The sequence below is a fragment of the Castor canadensis genome, chromosome 6, assembly GCF_047511655.1.
Source record: "Castor canadensis chromosome 6, mCasCan1.hap1v2, whole genome shotgun sequence".
In the NCBI taxonomy this organism is placed as follows: Eukaryota; Metazoa; Chordata; class Mammalia; order Rodentia; family Castoridae; genus Castor; species Castor canadensis.
The window spans coordinates 2,797,983-2,818,027 of record NC_133391.1 but is presented as its reverse complement, the minus strand read 5'-3'; the positions used below and the strand labels follow the sequence as shown (position 1 = coordinate 2,818,027).

The window sequence follows — 20,045 nt, the reverse complement described above, 5'->3', positions numbered from 1 at the left end:
TCTGCCAAAAGGACAGATCCTAAATTTCCGGCCCTCACGATCCTAAATTTCCTGTTCGAGCAGCCGTGAGATCCTTTCCAACTTGGGGCTGGCCACATGGTGCAGGCACCCCAAGTCTGAGGGTGGCCAAGAGTATGTTTTGGGGAACAAGGACAGAACTTGGATTTGCACACCGACCACTTCTCCACAGGGCTTGCAGTGATGAGAAAGGATGGAGCTACTGGGCGCCAGTGCTCACGCTTGTAATCCCAGCTACTCAGGAGGCAGAGATCAGGAGGATCACGGTTTGAAGCCAGCCTCGGGGAAATAGTTTGCAAGACCCTATCTCAAAAAACCCTTCACAAGGACTTGTGTAGTGGCTCAAGTGGTAGAGTGCCTGCTTAGCAAGCATGAGGCTCTGAGTTCAAACCCCAGCACTGCCAAAATAAACAACTGGAGGCATAGCACTTGTGCTCTACACAGGACCACACAAAAAACAAAACAAAACAAAAAAAACCCTTCACAAAACAGGGCTGGTGGAGTGGCTCAAGTGCTAGAGCGCCTGCCTAACAAGTGCGAGGTCCTGAGTTCAAATCCCAGTGCAAGAAGAAGGAGAAGCAGGGAGGGACATTGTGGGCCTGGGCAACCCAGGACCAGTGACTAGAGGTCAGAGGTCAGTAGGAAAGCCACCTGCCACCCTCGTGTCTTGACAGGGAATCAATGCACACCTGGCTTTCTGGTTGTTAGGAAGACATGACCCAAATGCACTCAGTCCGTGGTTTGCTTTGTAACTTTTTTTTGGTAGTACTGGGATTTGAACTCAGAGCCTCACACTTGCTAGGCAGGCACTGTACGACTTGCCTTTTTCTGTCATGGATTTTTTTTTTTTTTTTTGTGGTTCTGGGGTTTGAACTTAGGGCCTATATATACTTTGAGGCACTCCACCAGCCCTTTTTTTTTTTTTTGTGATGGGGTTTTTTCAAGATAGGGTCTTTCAAACTATTTGCCCAGGCTGGCTTCAAACCATGATCCTCCCGATCTTTGCATCCTGAGTAGCTGGGATTACAGGCGTGAGCACCAGTGCCCGGCTGCTTTCTAGCTCTTGACGAGGGGGTGTGGGTCCTTTGTCTCTGACCCCTGACCCCAAGCCTTGCAAATTTAGCAGCAGGCTTGACCCCAGGTTCCAGACTCTGTCTTCGATCATGCTGCTTCTGTGCCATACACACATGTGCCCTGGTCGCTTCCCGAGCCGGCCATGGCTGTAAGTGTGGGCTGTGAGCAGCAGGCGGTGGAGACAGACAGTCTTGAGGCTGAGGATCGTGGGTCTGAGGCTGGGGTGGGGTGGGGGGCGCAAATCACTGCTGAATTCTCTAACCCTTGGGCGGATTAAGGAAATTCAACTCGAATCCCTTTGATAATGTCCTTTAAGGATTTAATAGGCTTCAAGCTTCTCCCCACAAGGACCCGGATGAAGACTTGCTACGGCTCCTGCCTCACTGGGTGCCCTTGGTCTGTGGTCCGTTTCTCTACCTGTGAAGAACAGGAACAGCCCAGCTGCTGGTGCTCATGCCTGTAATCCCAGCTACTCAGGAGGCAGCAATCAGGAGGCTCAAGGTTCAAAGTCAACCTGGGCAAATAGTTCCTGAAAAATAAAGTAGTGGCTCAAGTGGTAGAGCACCTGCCTAGCTAGTGTGAGGCCCTGAGTTCAAATCCAGTGCCAAAAAAAAAATGACAGGGTTGGCTGTGGCCCGGTCCCCGCACGGAGGCCAGCTATGGTTGTTGCACTGTGTCAGTTGGGGATTACTTCCCTGCCCATCTGCCCTGGGCGACATTCAGGGGAGCACAGTAATTGGCCCGGGAGGGGTGTAAGGCTGGGCCTGGGCCATCCCAGCCTTCCATGTAACTTCTGCTGGGTCCACCCGGGTGGGCTTCTTTCATGCCACCTCTTGACTTCGGAAGACCAAGGTCAAGCTGCTGGGACCATCTGTCTGCCATGTTCCCCCGAACCGATGTGCAGAGTGAATAGCAGATAGATACCCTGCACAAGAGACATGGGGTTCTGCTGGCATTTTTTGTGTGTGCGGTACCGGGGCTTGAACTCAGGAACTCCACCTTGAACCACTCCACCAGTCCTTTTTTGTATTAAGTATTTTTGAGATAGGGTGTTGAAAACTGTTTCCCCGGGCTGGCCTCAAACCACGATCCTCCTGATCTCTGCCTCCTGAGTAGCTGGGATTACAGGCGTGAGCCACGGCACCCAGCTGTTGGGTTTTTTTTTTTTTTTTGAGACCCAGATCCAGCCTTACCTGACATCCACCCTGTAAATCAGGAAATTCCCTTTCTGGCATAAATCTGCTCGAGTGTTATTTCTACAGCCTGGAACAGGAAGGGGGTGGGGGACTGCACCTATTTCCAGAAGGAATCTATGGAGTCTACCAGATCCTCAAAGGGGCTCCCGATCCTCCCCCTAAAGACTGAGAAACCCTGAGGGAGGTTTTGCCAGGGTCTAGGTGACAATATCTAGATGGTTAATATCTCGCAGAGTGAGCAGAATGCCATCCTTTGTGTCCCCTTGTCCCCTCCACACTGCCGGGTGTCCCGGGGGCTGCCCTGGGGGGGCCCCACCAATGGGCTCTCTGCCTCTGGCTCCCCGATGAGCTTGAGGGATGGAAGGTACCAAAAGACCCACGGAGGCTGGAGGAAACAAGAAAGCAAGATCAGGTCTGTCTTCCCCAACTCCATCCCGTGAGGTCACCTAGGCTGGCAGTGCCCCTTGGCCATGGGCCATGACTTCCCAAGGTCCCTGTCTCATTCTGGATTCCGATGCCTGATCCAAGTTGATTTGGGCTTGGGGATGGTGACAGACCCTTTGAGATGATCCCAGTTGACCCCAGTGGTTCCTGGCCCCTGTGTAAATAAACCTTCCTTGAATTATCCTGACCTCCTGAGAAGCTGGGATTACAGGCACGCACCCCTGTGCCTGGCTCTTAGGGGTTATTTAATAATCGGTGGTTCTGAAGCAGCAGGTATCTGTCAATCCTCCCTTTCTCCAGTGACATTCAGGCTGAGCTTGGAGCAGGTCTGTGGGTCCTGTTGAGCCCACCCAGCCTGAGGGGACCCTCACTGAGACACCAGGGGGGCTCTGTTCGGCTCACTGCAGAGGACACAGGAGCCTGTCCTTCCCTTGAGGCCCCTCTGCCATCTGCTACTGCAGGAAGCACCTGACAGGCCAACCCACCCTGGCACTCCAGCCTACGCTGTGTGATTGGTTCAGCAGCAGTCACGTGACCCTGACAGAACCAATCAGAGTCTTCCCTGGGGAAGTGCTGTTCTGGCAGCAATGGGGCAGAGCCGGTCAGGCTGGGGCTCCAGTAGGCGTGGACAGGCCATGTGTCCCTCCAGCGGCCAATGGGACATTCCTAGGTGACCACTGTCCTTACATCAGCCATGATGGACTTTTGCCATTTTACAAAAATGGAGGAGGGGGTGACCTGGGACCCTGGGAGTTTCCAGGGTGACAAAGGCGGCAGCGTTTAGACTGCAAGCAGAGAACTGGGTTCCAGTCTCAAAAACATGGAAGACCCCAGGCTGCTTCATTAGCCTGAGAAGTCAAGTCAGGGGTGGGGCTGTGTCACGGCTTGGATGTGACCTGTCCCTGCAGGCTCCTGTAGTGACTAAGGCTTGGTCCCCGGCTGGTGGCACTGCAAGGGTGATGGGAGAATAAGGACGCCCACTTCGTCAGTGATGGTCCGTGAGGAGCTGGGCCTAGCGGCTAGGTCATGGGGCAATGGAGCCCGCTGACGACAGACTGAAACTGTGCGCTCGAGCACATTTTTTCCTTCTTTCAGTTGTTTTTTAGGTACTTTGTCACAGTGACCAACACAGACCAGAGCAAGGCTGGAACTCAGAAGTGGCTGGAAGCAGGAATAAGAATGGCAGTGGACGTCCCTGTGTCTTACCTCTGGCCGCCCACGGCTCCGGGTCACAGAGACTCCTTTGTCTCCAGGAGGCCTGACTCCGCCCCTCCAGTGCACAAAATCCCAGGGCAGAATTCTGATTGGCCCAGCTCGGGTCACATGGCCACGCGGTGGGGAGGGGAGGGGTTTTTCCCAACCAGGGTGCTTGTCTAGGGTGGGGTGGGGGTGCTGGCACACGGCGGGATGGAGAGCCACACTCAGCATCTAGAATGTTCCTCCGACAGAGCGGGGAGCCTGAAGGTCAGGGGAACGAGATTCCAAGCGCTGAGTGGGAACGCTCAGTCTGTTCTGGTCCCTTTGATCCATGACAACAGCAGCCAGCGCTCATGAGTCTCGAGTGACTTTTGAAAATCACAAAATTTAGATTTTTTTATCTCCCAAATGCTAGCTTTCTTGGGCTTTAGGCAGGGCGTGGCAGGGTTGCCACTGCGACCTTGATGCCTCTGGTGGTGGTCATGGGAGCAGTGTCACAGCCCCAGAGGCCGTGGGCTCCCGGGTGAGGCACTGGCCAGGCCACCTCGGAATCCTTCACTTGGATCCTGCTGCCCTGCCACCTCTGCCTGCCCCTCCTCTCCTGTCTCCTTTGCCCCTTGAAGGACATTCACAGGCAAAGTGGAACTTTGGTGTCATCGAGCACTCAGCCGCAATGTCACTTGAAAACATACCCTTCACACGCCATACCCTGCTGATGGTGTCCCTACCAGGGTGTCCTCGCAGCCCTGGATCCAACCCCTGTGGCTGCTGTGTGTCTTTGATCACACTTTGCAACCTCTCTGCTGTTCAGATTTCCTGTAAAACGGCAAAAGTCCATCATCAGAGCTGATGGAAGGACAGCGGTCACCTAGGAACACCTCCATTGGATCCTGGGTTCATGGTGGCTTGCTGGATAAAAACGGGGCTCGGGCTGGGCATGGTGGCTCACACCTGTAATCCCAGCACCCAGGAGGCCAGAGGCAGGAGGATCACGAGTTCAAGGCCAGCGTGCACTACATTGCAAGACTCCATCTCAAAATAAATGAATAAAGGTCCTAGTATAGTGGTTCACGTCTGTAATTCCAGCCACAAGGTGGGTGGAAATGGGAAGATTGAGGCTGAAGTTCGGCTCAGGAAAAAAAAGTGGTCTGTGATGGTGCTTGCCTTTCTTCCCTGCCAGGCAGAGGTAGGAGAATCACAGTCCTAGGCTGGACCAGGCAGAAGTAGGAGACCCTATCTGAAAAATAAAACGAAAGAACTGGGGTGTGGCTTGCGTGGTAGAGCACCTGCCCAGGAAGATCAAGGACCTGGGTTCAAACCCCACTACTGCCCCAAAAAAGCAAAACAAAAAGAAACATACGTCAGACATGGGGCCTTGCAAGGATGACTGCACTGGGGGCTCTGCCCGCTCCTGGGCTCCGTGGTGCTGGGCTGCACAGATACGGTCCACCGGTCAGTGTCCCGTGGCCACCTGCATTGTGATGAGTCTGCGGCCTGGGCTGTGAGCCCAGCTTCTCTGCGTCAACATGGGGTACATCCCCTGGTGAAATTTGGGGTCCCCAGCCTCTGCAGCCTCGTTGTCACATTGCTCAGATTTGCGCTCAGGGCCTTTGCACGGCCTGTCCCTCTGTCCAGCGGGTCTTCAGCCCAACCACCCAAACCCAGCTGTCTTCCTCCTCCCTGTGGAGTCACCCCAGCTCTGTGTCTTTGTCCATCTGTCCATCTGTCCCTCCACAAACCCACCAGCCACCAGGCGGTGGCACTTGCTGCTTGGTTTGAGGCAGGATGACAGCGTTACCAGGTTGGAGCAAATGCCACCAAGGAACTCAGTGACCCACGATCTGCGGTGAGCCCACACTGGGCAAGTGGCCAGCTGGGGTGGACTTCAGCAGGACAGGGTCTGAGCTGGCCTTACCTGTCGTGATGCCCTGGGTCGGAACTCCAGGTCCCAGGGGGTCACAGGCCCGAGGAGTCCTGGTGACAGCTGCAGCAGCCATGAGCTGAGCTCCTGCACCTGGTGGGCAGCTGAGGCCCTGCCGTCCATGGCTGGGGTAGAATGCCCTCGCCCTCAGGGCCTTGGAAGTTTCAGGAAGTCCTCAGTGTCCTGTCCCCCAAAGCCACCTCAGCCTGGAGGGGCGTCAATCCCCCTGGCAGCCAGTTCAGCCCGTTCATCAGTCAGGCTCTGCTCATCTTCCTGGGACTTCAGGTCATCACTGCTGTCACAACCTTTGTGCCCGGCAATCTCCTAGGACAAGTGCCATGCTCGGAACCAGCTGCCTGTGCCACCATGGTAGGGCAGCCATGGCTCTGTCTCCTGCCTGGCTACTTCAGCCTTTCTACTTGCTGCTTGGAGCCAGAACAAAAACCATCTGGCCGGTCACTGCTGCACACACCTGTAATCCCAGCTACTGAGGAGGCAGAGATCAGGAGGATCGAGGTTCGGAGCCAGCCCTGGGCAAATAGTTCACTTGAGACCCCACCTCAAAAAAAAAACCATCTCAGAAAAGGGCTGGCGGAGCAGATCAAGGTGTAGGCCCTGAGTTCAAACCCCAGTGCCGCAAAAAAAAACCAGACAAAAACCCAAGATTAAAAATGAAGCATGTAGAGCCCAGAGGGTCCAGGCGTGAAGACTGAGTGTCCCAGCGATGGACGTATCCATCCTTCCACGGGTCCTGTGCAGAGTTGTCAATCACAGTTCTGAGCCCAGCTACCCCCTCTTATTCCCAACCCGGTCGAGTGGGACCCGTGTCTGGGGAGACCCCAGTAAAAAGAGGGGCCTAAGAATTTCCAGAGAGTCACCTGCCTGCCTCCCGCTGCCACAGATTGGGAAGAAGGCTGCAGTCTTCCAGAACCTTCTCCGCCGCCCTCACCACACCCGCCTGTCTCTGGAGTCTGTTGCTGTTGGGCGCATTCAGAAGGCCACCCCAGCCCGCCTTTTTCTCTCCCTGCTCCCCTGCAGCTGGGCACATGCCACCAAGTCCCTGGCTCCACTGCCAAGGGTTTTCTTCTTCCCTCCACGGCCCTCAGCTCTTTCAGACAGACACACGGACACGAGAACACGAGAGACTCAGGGGAAACAGGAGGAGGAAGGTTGGGCTGCAGGAGGTGCTGGGCTTGAAGGCCTCACTGGGCCCTGTGGTCCTGTGACAGCTCTGTCCTGCTTCCCTGAGAGGCGAGGGCCCGGCAGGGCCAGGGACTGGTGGGGATCAAGGCTCAGAGGCCACGTGGCCAGGTTTGACCCAGGTGGACGCTCCGTGTCCCCTCCTGGTTCTCCACCTTCCAGTCAGCCTCTGGTCACTTCCAAACACTCCGTGGTTCTTGGACGCACTGCTGGTGACACCGAGGCTTCTGGCAAGTGGCTTTTGTCAGACGCTGTAAGAGGCACTGACCTGAAGAGTCCTTAGTGAGAGAGAGAGAGAGAGAGAGTGAGAGAGAGACACCTCGGTTCTGTACTGGGATTTGAACTCAGGGCCTTACACTTGTACACTTGCCAGGCAGGTGCTCTACCGCTTGAGCTCTCCAAAAATAGAGAAAAATAGCCTTGGGTTATTTTTCAGATAGGGGCTCATGGCTTTGCCTGGCCTGGTCTCAGACTGCAGTGATCCCCTTTCCTGTGCCTCCGTGTGGTCGGGATTAAAGGCATGCTCTGAGATGTGTTCTCCCTAACTTTTTGCTTGGGGTGGCCTTGAACTGTGATCCTCCTGATCTCTGGCCCCCAAGCAGGCAATTGTTTCTTTCATATTTCTTTGGAAAAATTTGTACTTGTTTACTTGTTAAACAAATCCTTCCATCCTTCCTTCCTTCCTTCCCTCCCCCTTTCTTTCTTCTTTCTTTAAAGACAGGGTCTGCCTATGTAGCCCCTGACAGTCTCAAATTCACAGTCCTCCCGCCTCAGCCTCCCAAGTGCTGAGATTACAGGTGTGTGCCACCACGCCCAGCAAATTAATATTTCTTGAGCAGCTCCGGACATTTTAGCTTCTTTTTATGTAAATCCTACTCACTGAATTCAGTGAAATTCTCAGTGTTGTTCCTCTCTTTGAGAGCGCGTCCGTTTCTGTTACCGAGGGTCTCCTTTACCACTGTAGTTTGTAACTGTCGCTGACCTGTAGGAGACCATTGATCTGTGGCTCTTACCATCACTGGTCCTGCCCGTTTCTTGCGGGCTTCCCAGGAAGACAGGAACTGTGAAGCCAGAGTTCTGCACCCAAGGCCCAGACGCCTGGGACGCCACGTGCCAGGTCCACCCCCCGCCCCCCGCCCCTGAATGGCAAATGAAGAGGCCTGGTGACAGGAAAAGGAGGTTTATACACGGCTGGGGACACCGGGGGAAGAGGCACAGTGAGCCTCAGCCCATCCTCTGCCATCTTCGGGGTGCAGACGTGAGCTGTAGGTTCAAGTAGAGAAAGGACTGGGGGCAGGGGACAAAGGCGTGACAGTGACACAGTCCCAGTCACGGGTGTGGTCAGCTTGACCATTATCTCCTCCAAGGGTTCTGAGGGGTTCTGGAGAAGATGTCATCGCTGTCATCTCTTGAGGGGAGTGAACTGGTTCCCGTGAGGTGACCGCTCCTGCTCCAGGGCACAGCCTCATCATTGCAGGTCATCGTCCTCATCTGGAGGCGTCTGTCCTGCAAGTCCCCACTGTTCCTTGTGGGAAGTTTCGGTCCCTTGTCATAAAGAGGTCATCAGTCCTGTCCTTTCTGGAATCTAGGCTGATTGCAAAGTGACTGCAAAGAGAACGGCTGAGAGCAAAGACAGATGCACAATGGCGGCAGGGACGCCAAGCTTCTCCTGTGTTCAGTTCATTCTGGGCCCAAGCGAGGGGTCAGTGCTTGTCACAGACGCGGTCCGAGCCTCTGACGACCTTATTTGCCAATAATGATAACCCTGCCTCCTGTTTAGAATAGGCTTTAAGCAAAATTGACGCAACATAAATTTCCCTGTGCCCACTACACAATGGCTGCCCACTGGCCTCCACCACCCCAAGCGAGCACCCAAGGGCCCTGGACAAAACAAACACCCCGAGCCTGGGTCAGGGCCAGGGACCCGGGTCGTCTTATTCCCTTCTCCTGTGCAACGCTTCACTGATTTGTCTTTAGAGCCACCTGTGTCCCTGCTCAACCTCATGGAAGTTACCCCTCCAGTCCCCAAACTGGGCTCACACCCCAGGCTGCAAGCCGTGTAACCCCATCCATCAGTCCATCCATCCATCCATCCGTCCGTCCTGGCTCTGCCTTGGGGTTTGTGACACTTGTTAAGTCTTCCTTCTTTATTTTGGGCTTATCCCTGTTGTCACAGCCATTACTGTAACCAACACCCAGAGTTAAGCAGCTTATAAGGACAAAAGGTTTATTTTGGTTTTGATTCCTTGGCCCCACTGCAGCACAACCATTCACTTCCTGGCTAGGATGGCAAAGAGAGAGAAAGAGCTGGGCTTGTAGTTCACGCCTGTAATCCCAGCTGCTCAGGAGGCAGAGATCAGGAGGATCGTGGTTTGAAGCCAGCTCTGGGCCAATAGTTGGTGAGACCCTGTCTTGAAAAAACCCATCACAAAAAAGGGCTGGTGGAGTGGCTCAAGGAGGAGGCCCCGAGTTCAAGTTCCAGTGCCCCTAAAAACGAAAAAGAGAAAGAGGAAATGGCTGGGGGCGGGGCCACGGTGCCCTCCAGGCCACGCCCCCAATGACTGAACGACCTCCTACTCGGCCCCGCCTCTTAAAGGCCCCACCGCCTCTCAACACCGCACCACTGGCAATGAACCCTTTGACTCACTGGCTTTGGGGGTGGCACTTAACCAAAAGCACAGCGTTGTGGCTGGGGTGTCGGTGTCCCCAAGGTCATTCCTGCTCTGACGGCAGCCATTCCACCTCGGCAGAGACAACGGAGCCAACCTCCTCTCCCCCGCCCAAGGGCTGAGCCCCAGGCTGCCCTGTCACCTTTTAAAACGTGACACTGTGCATAGTCCATGACCAGCTCCTGAAGCCGAGCGACGGCTGGCGAGGCCCAGCATGGCGTTCCAGTGACTCCCGGCCTCCTGTCCCCCGGCTATTTTAAGACTTTCAGAGCATTTGGCTGCCACCGTGATCGTGATCGTTTGCTCATCGCTCTTTTGCTGCCATTTCTCCCCCGGTTTATGCAAATGAGAAGTCCCCACAGCGACGGCTGGTGACAGAGACACGGAGGAGTCCAAGTCAGACTCTGGGCTTTCACACCCAGGGGGACAGGTGAGCCTGGGGTCAGGGCCGGGTGGACACGCAGCCTCCGCGACTGTGTCACCGCGGCTTCAGGCAGGCCTCCCTCCGCAGAGCAGGTGTGCTCCGTGGGGACACGGGTGCCGGGTGGCACTTCCTGCTGCTCGCTAGAATTCCGAACATGGCGCGCAGGACGGGAACCCTCCAGAGCCTTTGCACATTGCAGTGGGGGCAGATGTGGCCCCGTCTTGAAACGGGGTGCTCATGGCCTCTCCCTTCCTACACGGCCTCACCCCGGGGTGAGGTTGCCTCCCCCTCTCTTGACTCTGTCCTCACCTTCTGTCGCGTCTTGGCCAGTTCTGGGCTCGGTTGTTTCTTCTTGTGGTACTGGGATTTGAACTCAGGGCCTACACCTTGAGCCACTCCACCAGCCTTTTCTGTGATGGGTTTTTTTGAGATAGGGTCTCTAGAACTGTTTGCCCAGGGCTGGCTTTGAACCTCGAGCCTCCTGATCTCTGCCTCCTGAGTAGCTGGGATTACAGGCGCGAGCCACTGTGCCCGGCTGACGGAGCCTTATCACCCTGTGGACACAGCAAGCTCTAGGCTTATGCGCCAGACACAATCTGGTTTCTGTGTCATGTTTCAATCAAATGTTTTCTTTAGAAAAGTCTAGAACATAGATCGTTACGGTGTAAGACAGGGCTGCTGGCATTCCTAGGTATGTCCCCCACCCAAGAGTTGGGACTTCAGGTGTCCTCAGGAACCAGATCTGGAGCCAGGGTGTTCTGTGGGGAGGCTGGAACGAGGATGTGTTAACCATGCTTTTGGTCCTAGCTCCAGGCCAAATGTCTGCCCTGTCCCCTGTCCAATCACCCGGGGACAGGCACAGATGACTAGGGACAGCCCTGAGACCCCAGAGTCTGTCAGGATTGTTCAAGCTGGTCAGTCCTAAGCATGGCTTCCCTGCTGCCCTCCTGCTCCTTCTCCCAAAACCACATCAAGGCTTTGGCCCACAGAGCACCTCCTTCTGCCTCCCGACCGACCGGTGCTCCCGTGTGGCCCTGCAGAAGCGATCTGCTCACTGCCGTCCTCTCCTGCTCTCTTGGCCTCCCTACACCTCAACTTTCTTTTCTGGCAGTTTGGGGTTTGAACTCAGGGTCTCACATTGCTAGGCAGGCGCTCTTCCACCTGAGGGCACTCCAGAGCCTGCCCTATTTTTGTGATGGTTTTTTGAGAGAGGGTCTCATGAACTATTCGCCCAGGCTGGCTTCAAACCAGTCGTCCTGATCTCTGCCTCCTGAGTAGCTGGGATTACAGGAGTGAGCCACGGTGCCCAGTCATGCCTTCACATACGCTGCATTTAAATAAAGAATGACAGGGTCCAGGCCAGGTGTGAGTCATGAAGTTAGGGCCACAGGGAGCTGAGTGGCCCTTGGGATTTTGAGATGAGGTCACACTTAATTAGCACGAGTCCTCAATCTGATGACTGCTATGCTCCTTAGAAGATAGGACACAAAGAGACCCAGGGAGGACATGTAAGGACAAAGGCAGACACTGGAGTGACATGTTATAGGCCAGGGAACTCCTGGAGTCCCTAGAATTAAGAAGAGTCAGGACAGGCTGTCCCCCACATCCCGGGCTCTGTCAACACCTTCATGTTGGATGAAAATGAAGTTCTACTGACTGATACCCCCCATTCGTGGCACTTTGTTGAGTGGCCCCAGGACACTAACTCAGCTGTACAGGGTGGAGCTGGGTTTGAACCCTGGTTTGCCACATCAGAGCACATAAAGAAGTCCTGTTCACCCCAATGCTGAAACCCCTGAGAAGCGAGTTGCCTCTTAACACAAAATTCTCCTCCCTCTTCAAATACCCAGGGCCCGAGTGGCGTGTGCAGCCCTGTCACCCGGCCATCCTGGGCGGCACAGGAGGCCGGGTGGGGCCGCCCTGGGTGGGAGGCAGAGGAAAGTGAGGCCACCCCACCTGGCCACGTGTCACTGATAGGAACGAGGGACCCAGCGTGGGCAGAGGGACCGAGGACCTGGCTGACTCTGGATTCTCCTTGCAATTCAGGGCCACGTCTGGGCCTCAGGGCCTGCAGCCTGCAGTGCTCTACAGATGAGTGGTGGCCGTGGTTCCCTGGAGGGCCCTGCTTAGGTGTCACTTAAACAGATGATAAATTAGAGAGGACAGTTGTTATCGACCCTGCCTGTGGCCTTGCGGAGTGGAATCATGGGATTCTGTCACCAGCCTGGCGGCGGGGGTTGGGGGGGGCGGTGTGGGGGTGCGTGGAGTGTCCTGTACCTGAGGGTCACTTCCTGGGAGGGACTGTCATTACTGCTGCTGCTTCGGTCATGGTCACCGTCACACAGGGCAGCATCCAGGCCTCCACACACTTTGCTCGAAGGCTCCAAGCTGGCAGGAGCTGCAGATGGTGACCAGAGCACTTCCTGCCTTTTCCAGGTGAAAGTTCATCCAACAGGCTCAGAGCAGGACCTGGAGCCCTGCTTGACCTGGCTGTAGACGATTACCCAAGCAGGACCAAAGCTCCAGAGTGCACCCTTTAATCTGTTTATTTTTTTGGTGGCACTGGGATTTGAACTCAGGGCTCTACTGCTTAAACCACTCTGCCAATCCTCTCTCTCTTTTAAGAAAACAGCTTCATTACCCAGGCGCCAGTGGCTCACACCTGTGATCCTAGCCACTCAGGAGGCAGAGACCCAGAGGATCACAGCTCAAGGTCAGTCCAGGCAAATAGTTCATGAGACCCCATCTTAACCAGTGGCTGGGTACAGTAGTGTATGCCTGTCATCTCGACTACAGAGCTGTGTGGCTCATTAAGGAGGTGTGGCTCAAGCAGTAGAATGCCTGGTTGGTAAGCAAGACACCCTGAGTTCAAACCCCAGTGCCATCAAAAAACAAAACTAACTAATGCAAAAGCACTGGGGTGTGCCCAAGTGATAGAGAGCTTGCCTAGCAAGGACCCAAGTTCAAATCCTACCACTGCAAAAAAAAAAAGGCATTTAGTGCCGGTACCAGTGCTGCACACAGTAGGTGCTCCGTAAGTGGAGGCTGGTGTCATAAGGCACCCAGCCACCGCCCCCACTTATTGCAGGAGCCAACGTTGGTCCTTCCAGCTCTGTCTGTCTGGGAGGTGCAGACTGTGGCCCATAGAGCCAGTAGTCAGGAAGCGATGGGGTGATGGGGTCAGGAGAGGACAGGGCCAGTGGGTCAAAGGTAGGGAGTGGCTGGGTGGCAATGCAGGGCCTCCTGTGAGCCCTGGGGAGATGCCATGTCTCGTGGAAGCTGCAGCCAGGAACACACCTCCTCCAGGCAGCCACTCTGGACAGACGGATGTGAACAGTGGCTGCCACTCAGGAAACGCCGGGACTCAGCCCAGGCTCAGCCAGCAGGGGGAGCTCTTCTCCTGAAGCCCCACCTGAGTCCCCCCAACGGGTGGGACTAAAGCATCAAGCTTTAGGAATGGATTAGCACATGCAATCCATTCCTGTGTGTCCTGTCTCCCCCAGGAGCCCCAGGCCCTTGGGGATTTGGAAACATGTCATCCTGCTTCTGGGACCACATTCCCTTCACAACCATGGGACCCCAGAACCCTGAAGTCTCTGCCCTGCCCTGGAGGGAGGGAGCTGATCTCTCTGTCTCTCTTTCTGTCTCTCCATCTCTCTCTCTCTCTCTCTCTCTCTCCCTCTCTTTTGCAATACTGGGGTTTGAACACACTTGAGTCGTATCTCCAGCCCATTCCCTCTTCCCTTCTTCCTTCTTGCTTCCTCCCTCCCTCCCATTCCCTCTGCCATCCCCTCTCCTTCCTTCCTTGGTACTGGGATTTGAACTCAGGACTTTACTTGCTAGGTAGGCACTCTGCCACTTGAGATTGGCGGGAAGGCAGGGAGGGGGAAGAGAGATTAATGAGTGCTACGGTAAAAAGAAGGAAACACGGAGTTGGGGACTGTCACCTGGAGACCACAGGACAGTCACCTCGCCCCAGAGGTTGAACAGCCAATGAAATAATATGCAACCATGTATGGGACCAGCTGTCCCCCCCCATTTCTGTGACCTGCTCTAAATGGTATTTAAGGAGTGCCCCCTTTGTTCTCAGGCTCAGCCTTTGGACTCAAGTCCATTGGGTCACTGCCGGCCTGCTTAATAAACTTGCTTCCCGAAAGCTCTGGCACCCTCTCAGTCTGTGCCTGAGCCCTCCTGCAACATTTCTGGGGGCTCATCTGGGATTTGGGGGGTGGTGTTTTCACCTCCTTGTCCCTGGCTCAATGTCCCTGGCCTGCTGGGAGGGCCGCCCCTGCCAGGTGCCACCAGACCGAGCTGATCCGGGGGAGGGAGCCTGTCTCCTGGCAAGCCGAGGAGGAGAGTTCTGATCGCACAAAGGAACCTGGAAAGGCTCAGGAACCAACCCGGGAGCCCTGCTCATCAGACTGGTAAGAACCTGGGCTCAAATTCAGGCCTGCCTCAGGAGGCAGAAGGAGCGTCTGATCAACTCTCAAAAGGCACCCAAGTAACTCCCTTTTTGGGGTGAAACTGTCTTTCAGGTTCGGGGAGCAAGGTGGAAGTACTGTGCTGTGTGACAGCGTGAAATTGCGAGCCTGAGACGTAGCCTGGTTACGAAGCGAGTGTGGAGTCCTGATCCGTGATGGTCTAGGGTGAGCCCTAACAGGGCCTCTGCTCCGGGGCTTATATGGACTCACTGTGGCCGAGAGATGCCTAAATCCCCGTGAGGGGAGCAGCCGGAGATGGACAAAGCGAGTGGTCATTTGCTTTCCCGTGTGCCGGAGAGGAAGACCCCTTACCTCCTCTCTGCAGCCCTCGTCCCTTCCGTCTTTGTCTAGACATCTGGCAAGCGGAAGGAATGGGAGGAGGTCAGAGTAAGAAACCCCCCTAGAACTTTAAGAGGGGATTTAATGGAAATTAAGGGGTTAAACGGACTCCTGGCAAGCTTAGGAACTTCTGTGAAATAGACTGGCCTGCTTTTGGCATAGGATGGCTCTCGGAGGGGTCATTAGATAAGGTCATAGTCAATCGAGTTTTTAAAGTGGTTGTAGGGGAGCCTGGAACCCCCAGATGGCTCCTTATATTAGCGCTGGCAGGATGCAGTGCTCAGTCAGCCCATGTGGCTAAAGCCCCACATAGAGAAAAAGCATGTAAGGTTATGGCAGCAGCTTCCAAGTACAGGGAAAAATATAAAAAGCCAGAGAAACCCGTATTAGTGGGGGACCCCGAGGAGTCCACACAGCCCCTTGTACAGATTAGAGAATTTCTATGCAGGTTTCTGCTGGATCTGGATTCCCAATTACTCTCACGTGGCAAAAGCCTTTCATGGAACCCATGGCATGGGGAGAGGAGCAAGAGAAAAGGCCTTCAAAGAAATTAAGAGGGCGCTCACAGACGCCCCCGCCCTGGGCTGCCAGCTGTGATGGAGCCCGTCTTCCCCTGTACCTGAGAGGCTGGGAGCTGGAGGAGTCCTGACCCCGCTGCTGGGCTCCTGGCACTGCCTGGCGGCCTATTTATCAAAGCAACTCAATGCAGTTTCCCCAGGCTGGCCGCCCTGCCTGTGCGCCCTGGTGGCCACTGCCATCTCGGTGGCTGAGGCAGAGACACTTAGCTTTGAGACAAAAACTCACAGTCTGAGGTCCCCACTGTGTTTCGACTGTCATGGAATATAAAGAAAATTACTGGTGAACACACTCCTGAGCGGTCAGCTGTCCAAGCATGATATGTGAAAACCCTCACGTCCGGCTAGAGGTTAAGACTCTAAACCCAGCCACCCCATTATGGGTTAATTCAGGCCCACCGGAGCAGGACTGTTTAGAGGTCATGGATGGGGTGCTCTCCCGCTGGCCAGGCCTGACCACCAGCCCATTAGTCATCTGGACGTTGAGTGTTTCACAGAGGGCAGCAGCTTTGTCCAAAAAGGACATGTTTTTGCTGGATATGCAGTAGTGGGACGCTATCATTAAAAACACGACACTGCCAGTCGGGACTTCTAACTTGGGAGGAAAAAAGTGTTAAGTATGGACAGAAAATTCTAAAATTACTAAAAGCTGTAAGGGCCCCTAAGCAAGTAGTGGTCGTGCACTGCAGAGGGCACCAGGGCGGGGACAACAGCTGTTTGGGGAAATCAAAAGGCTGACAGGAAAGCCAAGCGAGCAGCCGCACAGGAGGGCAAACCTGGGCCTCACCGGCAGCTGCCTTGGTCCTGGGCCCCCGATCTGAGCGGGACCCGTGGCATACTTCACACGAAAGGCTTGGTTTTAGACTGAAAGACGCATGGTGGAAGTTTGCTGATGGCCGCATTGCCATACCTGAGTCTCTGGCTCCCACATCTGTCCAGCAGTTGCATGGAGGAACTCACTCAGGGTGGACAGCTCTCGAGACCACCCTGGCCCAGCATTTTTATGCCCCCAGCTCTCCAGCAAGACAGGATGTGAAAGGTGCAGTCTGTGTGCCGGAAACAATCCCCGATGTTTGCTGGTGTCTGCACCTTCTCGGGATGGATAAAAGCCTTCCCCCCTCGGACTGAGAAAGCCCGAGAAGTGGCCAGGTGCACGTTAAAGGAAACCATCCCTCGATTTGGAATTCCTGTGTCTATTGGGTCAGACAACGGGCCGGCTTTTGTGACTGAGGTGGTACAGTTGATGGCTAGAAAAATTAAAAATAGTTCAGGCAAAATAAAACATATAAACAAGACTCTAAAAATTACAATTAAAAAAACAATGCCAGGAGACCCACCCACTATGGGATCAGTTACTGCCCATAGCCTTGTTCGGAATTAGGTCAAACCCCAAACAGACGGGCCTCTCCCCTTTTAAAATGCTTTTTCGGCATCCACCCCCTTTAGTCAAGGGCCTGTGAGGGGACCTTAAGAAAACAGGTGACCTCACCCTAAGACAACAGATACAGGCTCTTGCTTTGACTTTCTCAAAAATCAATGACTGGGTGAGAGAGAGACAAACTGGTAGCCTGATGACTCCCGCGCACCTTATAAAGCAGGGGACGCTGTTTGCGTAAAACAGTGGAACGTTCAGCCATAAGGCCCCCCGGAGGGGCCTTTTGTTGTTGTCTTGTCCACCCCCACTGCGGTTAGGGCAGCAGATCCCTCCCTAGATCCAGCACGGCTGAGTGAAGCCAGCTTCCCTCGAGGGGGAGTGCGTCCCTGCCCCAGCCTCACCATGCAAGATCACCCTCAAAACACCAGCGCCCTTCCCCGAGGACAGTTCCAATGGACAGGGAGACGTCAGCCCTGCTCTGGTCACTCCGGAAGCTGACTAGTCGACCCGGGTGGAAGCCTGAGGAGTCTCCCTTCTCACCTTCGAGGATGACCCTTCTGTGTTCTCTTCTTGCTAATCTCGGTCACCCCTCTACCTGGGGACCCCCGGGCTTTGGGCGGTGATATCTGTGTTAAGTCCATCTGTCGCCCTGGAGAGCAATGGCTACAGGTCCAAGGCCTCACGGCAGTGGGGAGGAAGCTCGCTCGCGGCGCCCAGGCGGATGACCCCAACAAAGCTCCGTGTGCACCAGCTGAACGCACCGGGCCCCGGGCACCTGGGGGGCTGGGCTGGGGGGGACCTACAGGTTAAATGACAAGTGTGTGTGCCCAAAGATAACAGTGGGACATCCGGCTGCGTGTCCTATGAACAACTCCCCTGCCCTTTTTGGGGGTGTGAAAGGTGGGCAACTTGGCTAAAAGGGGAGGTCCACACTTCCCACGGAACTGCCGCTTTTACAAAAGGGAAAGCACCCCCGGCTGCACTCTTGGCCCCTGTCACCCTGTAGATTTCACCATTTTCAACCTCAATGAGACGGGCTGGAATCTTGGGGAAAAGTTTGACATTTTAATCTGTGAAAAGGAAACAGCCCCCGGTACTTGTTTCATTGCCAACCCATTCTGACCACTCATGAGACCCTCGCACCAGGCCTTTCCCTCCTTTTACGAGGAGATAAAAAGTGAGTTTCCCATTTCAGTTACGACCAAAACCCGTTCCTCTCTGAGTCCGTAGCACAAACCCTGCACGTAACTTCCTGTTACGTTTGTGGGGGAACAAATATGGGAGACCACTGGCCGTGGGAGGCGAAAGAGCTGAACCTACAAGAGCGCTTTAATGCAACCACTGCCCCAGCCATGGGGACAGCATTCGGCCCTGAAAAACCTCTATTACTGGGAATTGCTGTGTCTCCCGCCCAAAGGCCAATCCTCCACGCTGGCAGGGGATTTGCTCTGCTCGGGACAAGTTTTACACTGACATTACTCAGGAGACTCAATGGTGGAGGCTCCCAGTCCCACGGAGCCCCAGCCTCACCCACTGGCTACAATAGCCTGGAACAATCTCAATCCGGGTAACTGCTGTTTACAGATGGTGATGAGGGAAAGGTAAATAAAGAGATTACTGACAAGTGAAAAAGCTTGCCCGTGTCCCTCTGCAGACCTGGAATGGATAACGTCCCAGTGACATATTGGGGGCTGGTTCTCAACCCTAGGTGGGTTCAAGACCTTAATAGGGACCACGTTCCTTGTCTTAGAAGCATGCCCGATGTCACTCTGCCTAATGCCCTAGTGCTGCGGTCTTTATCAAGATGATGCTCTTTGATCCAGAAGTGGGTCCCAGCATCAAAGGGGAGAAAGTGGCAGGGAGGCAGGGAGGGGAAGAGAGATTAATGAGTGCTACAGTGGAACAAAGGACAACCGGAGCTGGGGAGTCAGACCAGGGATGGGTCACTTCGCCCCAGAGGTTAAAACAGCCCATGAAGTAACATGTGATCGCATATGGGACAGGCTGCACCCCCCCCCCCAATTTCTGTAACCTGCCCTAAATGATATATAAGGAACGCCGGCTGAGTCGCTGCTGACTGCTTAATAACCTTGCTTCCCGAAAGCTCTGGTGTCCTCTCTGTCTCTGAGCCCTCCTGCGACAGAGCCGCTCCTCCAGCCTTTTGCTTTTTGTTCATTTTTCAGTGCCCGGGGCAGGCCTGGCACTGGGATCCTTCTGTGTCCGCCTCACCTCCCTCCTCGCTGGAGCTGACCTCTTGAGCTTCAGCCAAAAAGGCACAAGGGGCGCTCCCCGTGGTTCTTCTCACCTGGTAACGCACCGCTGGGCCCACTTTAAGCAAATGAAGTGCCTGGTGGCCAGGGCGACATTTAGCATTTGACGTGAGTGAGTGTCCCAGGGAATCCACAGATGGGAACAGGACGTAGTGTGAGAAGCTGCCCAGAGGGACCGAGGGACAGAGGGACGGAGGGCCTCAGGCTGGCCAGCCCTGTCCCTCTCAGGAGTCATTTTTCAGCACTGAGAAAGCTGCACGAGGGCTGGCGGAGTGGCTCAAGTGGTAGAGCGCCTGCCTAGCAAGTGTGAGGCCCGAGTTCAAACCCCAGTGCCACCAAATAAAAAAAACAACTTAAAACTTAAGTTAGCTGCATAAGCACAGCCACCGGGCCTTGCCCTGGAGCTAAGGGCTAGAGACATATGCGGTGGGAGGTGGTGTGACAGTCACAGCAATGGGCCCCACACCCTAGGATGGCAGCAGGGAGTCAGAGGTCCCCTCGGCTGGTCCTCTGCTCCCCATCCCAGCGTGGGCCCCGAGATCTGCCCTCCACAGGCCGGTAGACTTGGTTTCTACAAACAGTACACCTTACCTCGGTCAGGTGGGCGTCTTCAGGGTGCAGACTCCCCTTGAAGCCGGGGGTGGAGGGGTGGGGAGGGGGGAGGCGGGGGGGGGAACCAGACACTCCTGTAACTCATTTAAAGACATCCCTTTGGGGTAGATTTGCTGGGGACACACAGTTATCACTGCACACGAGCGGTGAGACGCAGTTTCACACATCAAGACAGGGAGACACGGTCTCAGATGAGGGCTGCAGCTCACAGCCGCTTCCGAGGTACCTCTACCACCCCAGGGACAGAGGC

At 55.0% G+C, this 20,045-nt stretch overlaps 1 long non-coding RNA gene across 1 annotated transcript; it reads left to right on the top strand.

The window, feature by feature from the left end:
* Window positions 1–9,653: 9,653 nt before the first annotated feature.
* LOC141423972 (uncharacterized) lies at window positions 9,654–16,833 on the top strand. Its single transcript, XR_012448735.1, has 4 exons — window positions 9,654–10,149; window positions 12,769–12,856; window positions 14,424–14,567; window positions 14,679–16,833. It is a non-coding gene; the product is annotated as an uncharacterized lncRNA (long non-coding RNA).
* The last annotated feature ends 3,212 nt before the right edge of the window (window positions 16,834–20,045 follow it).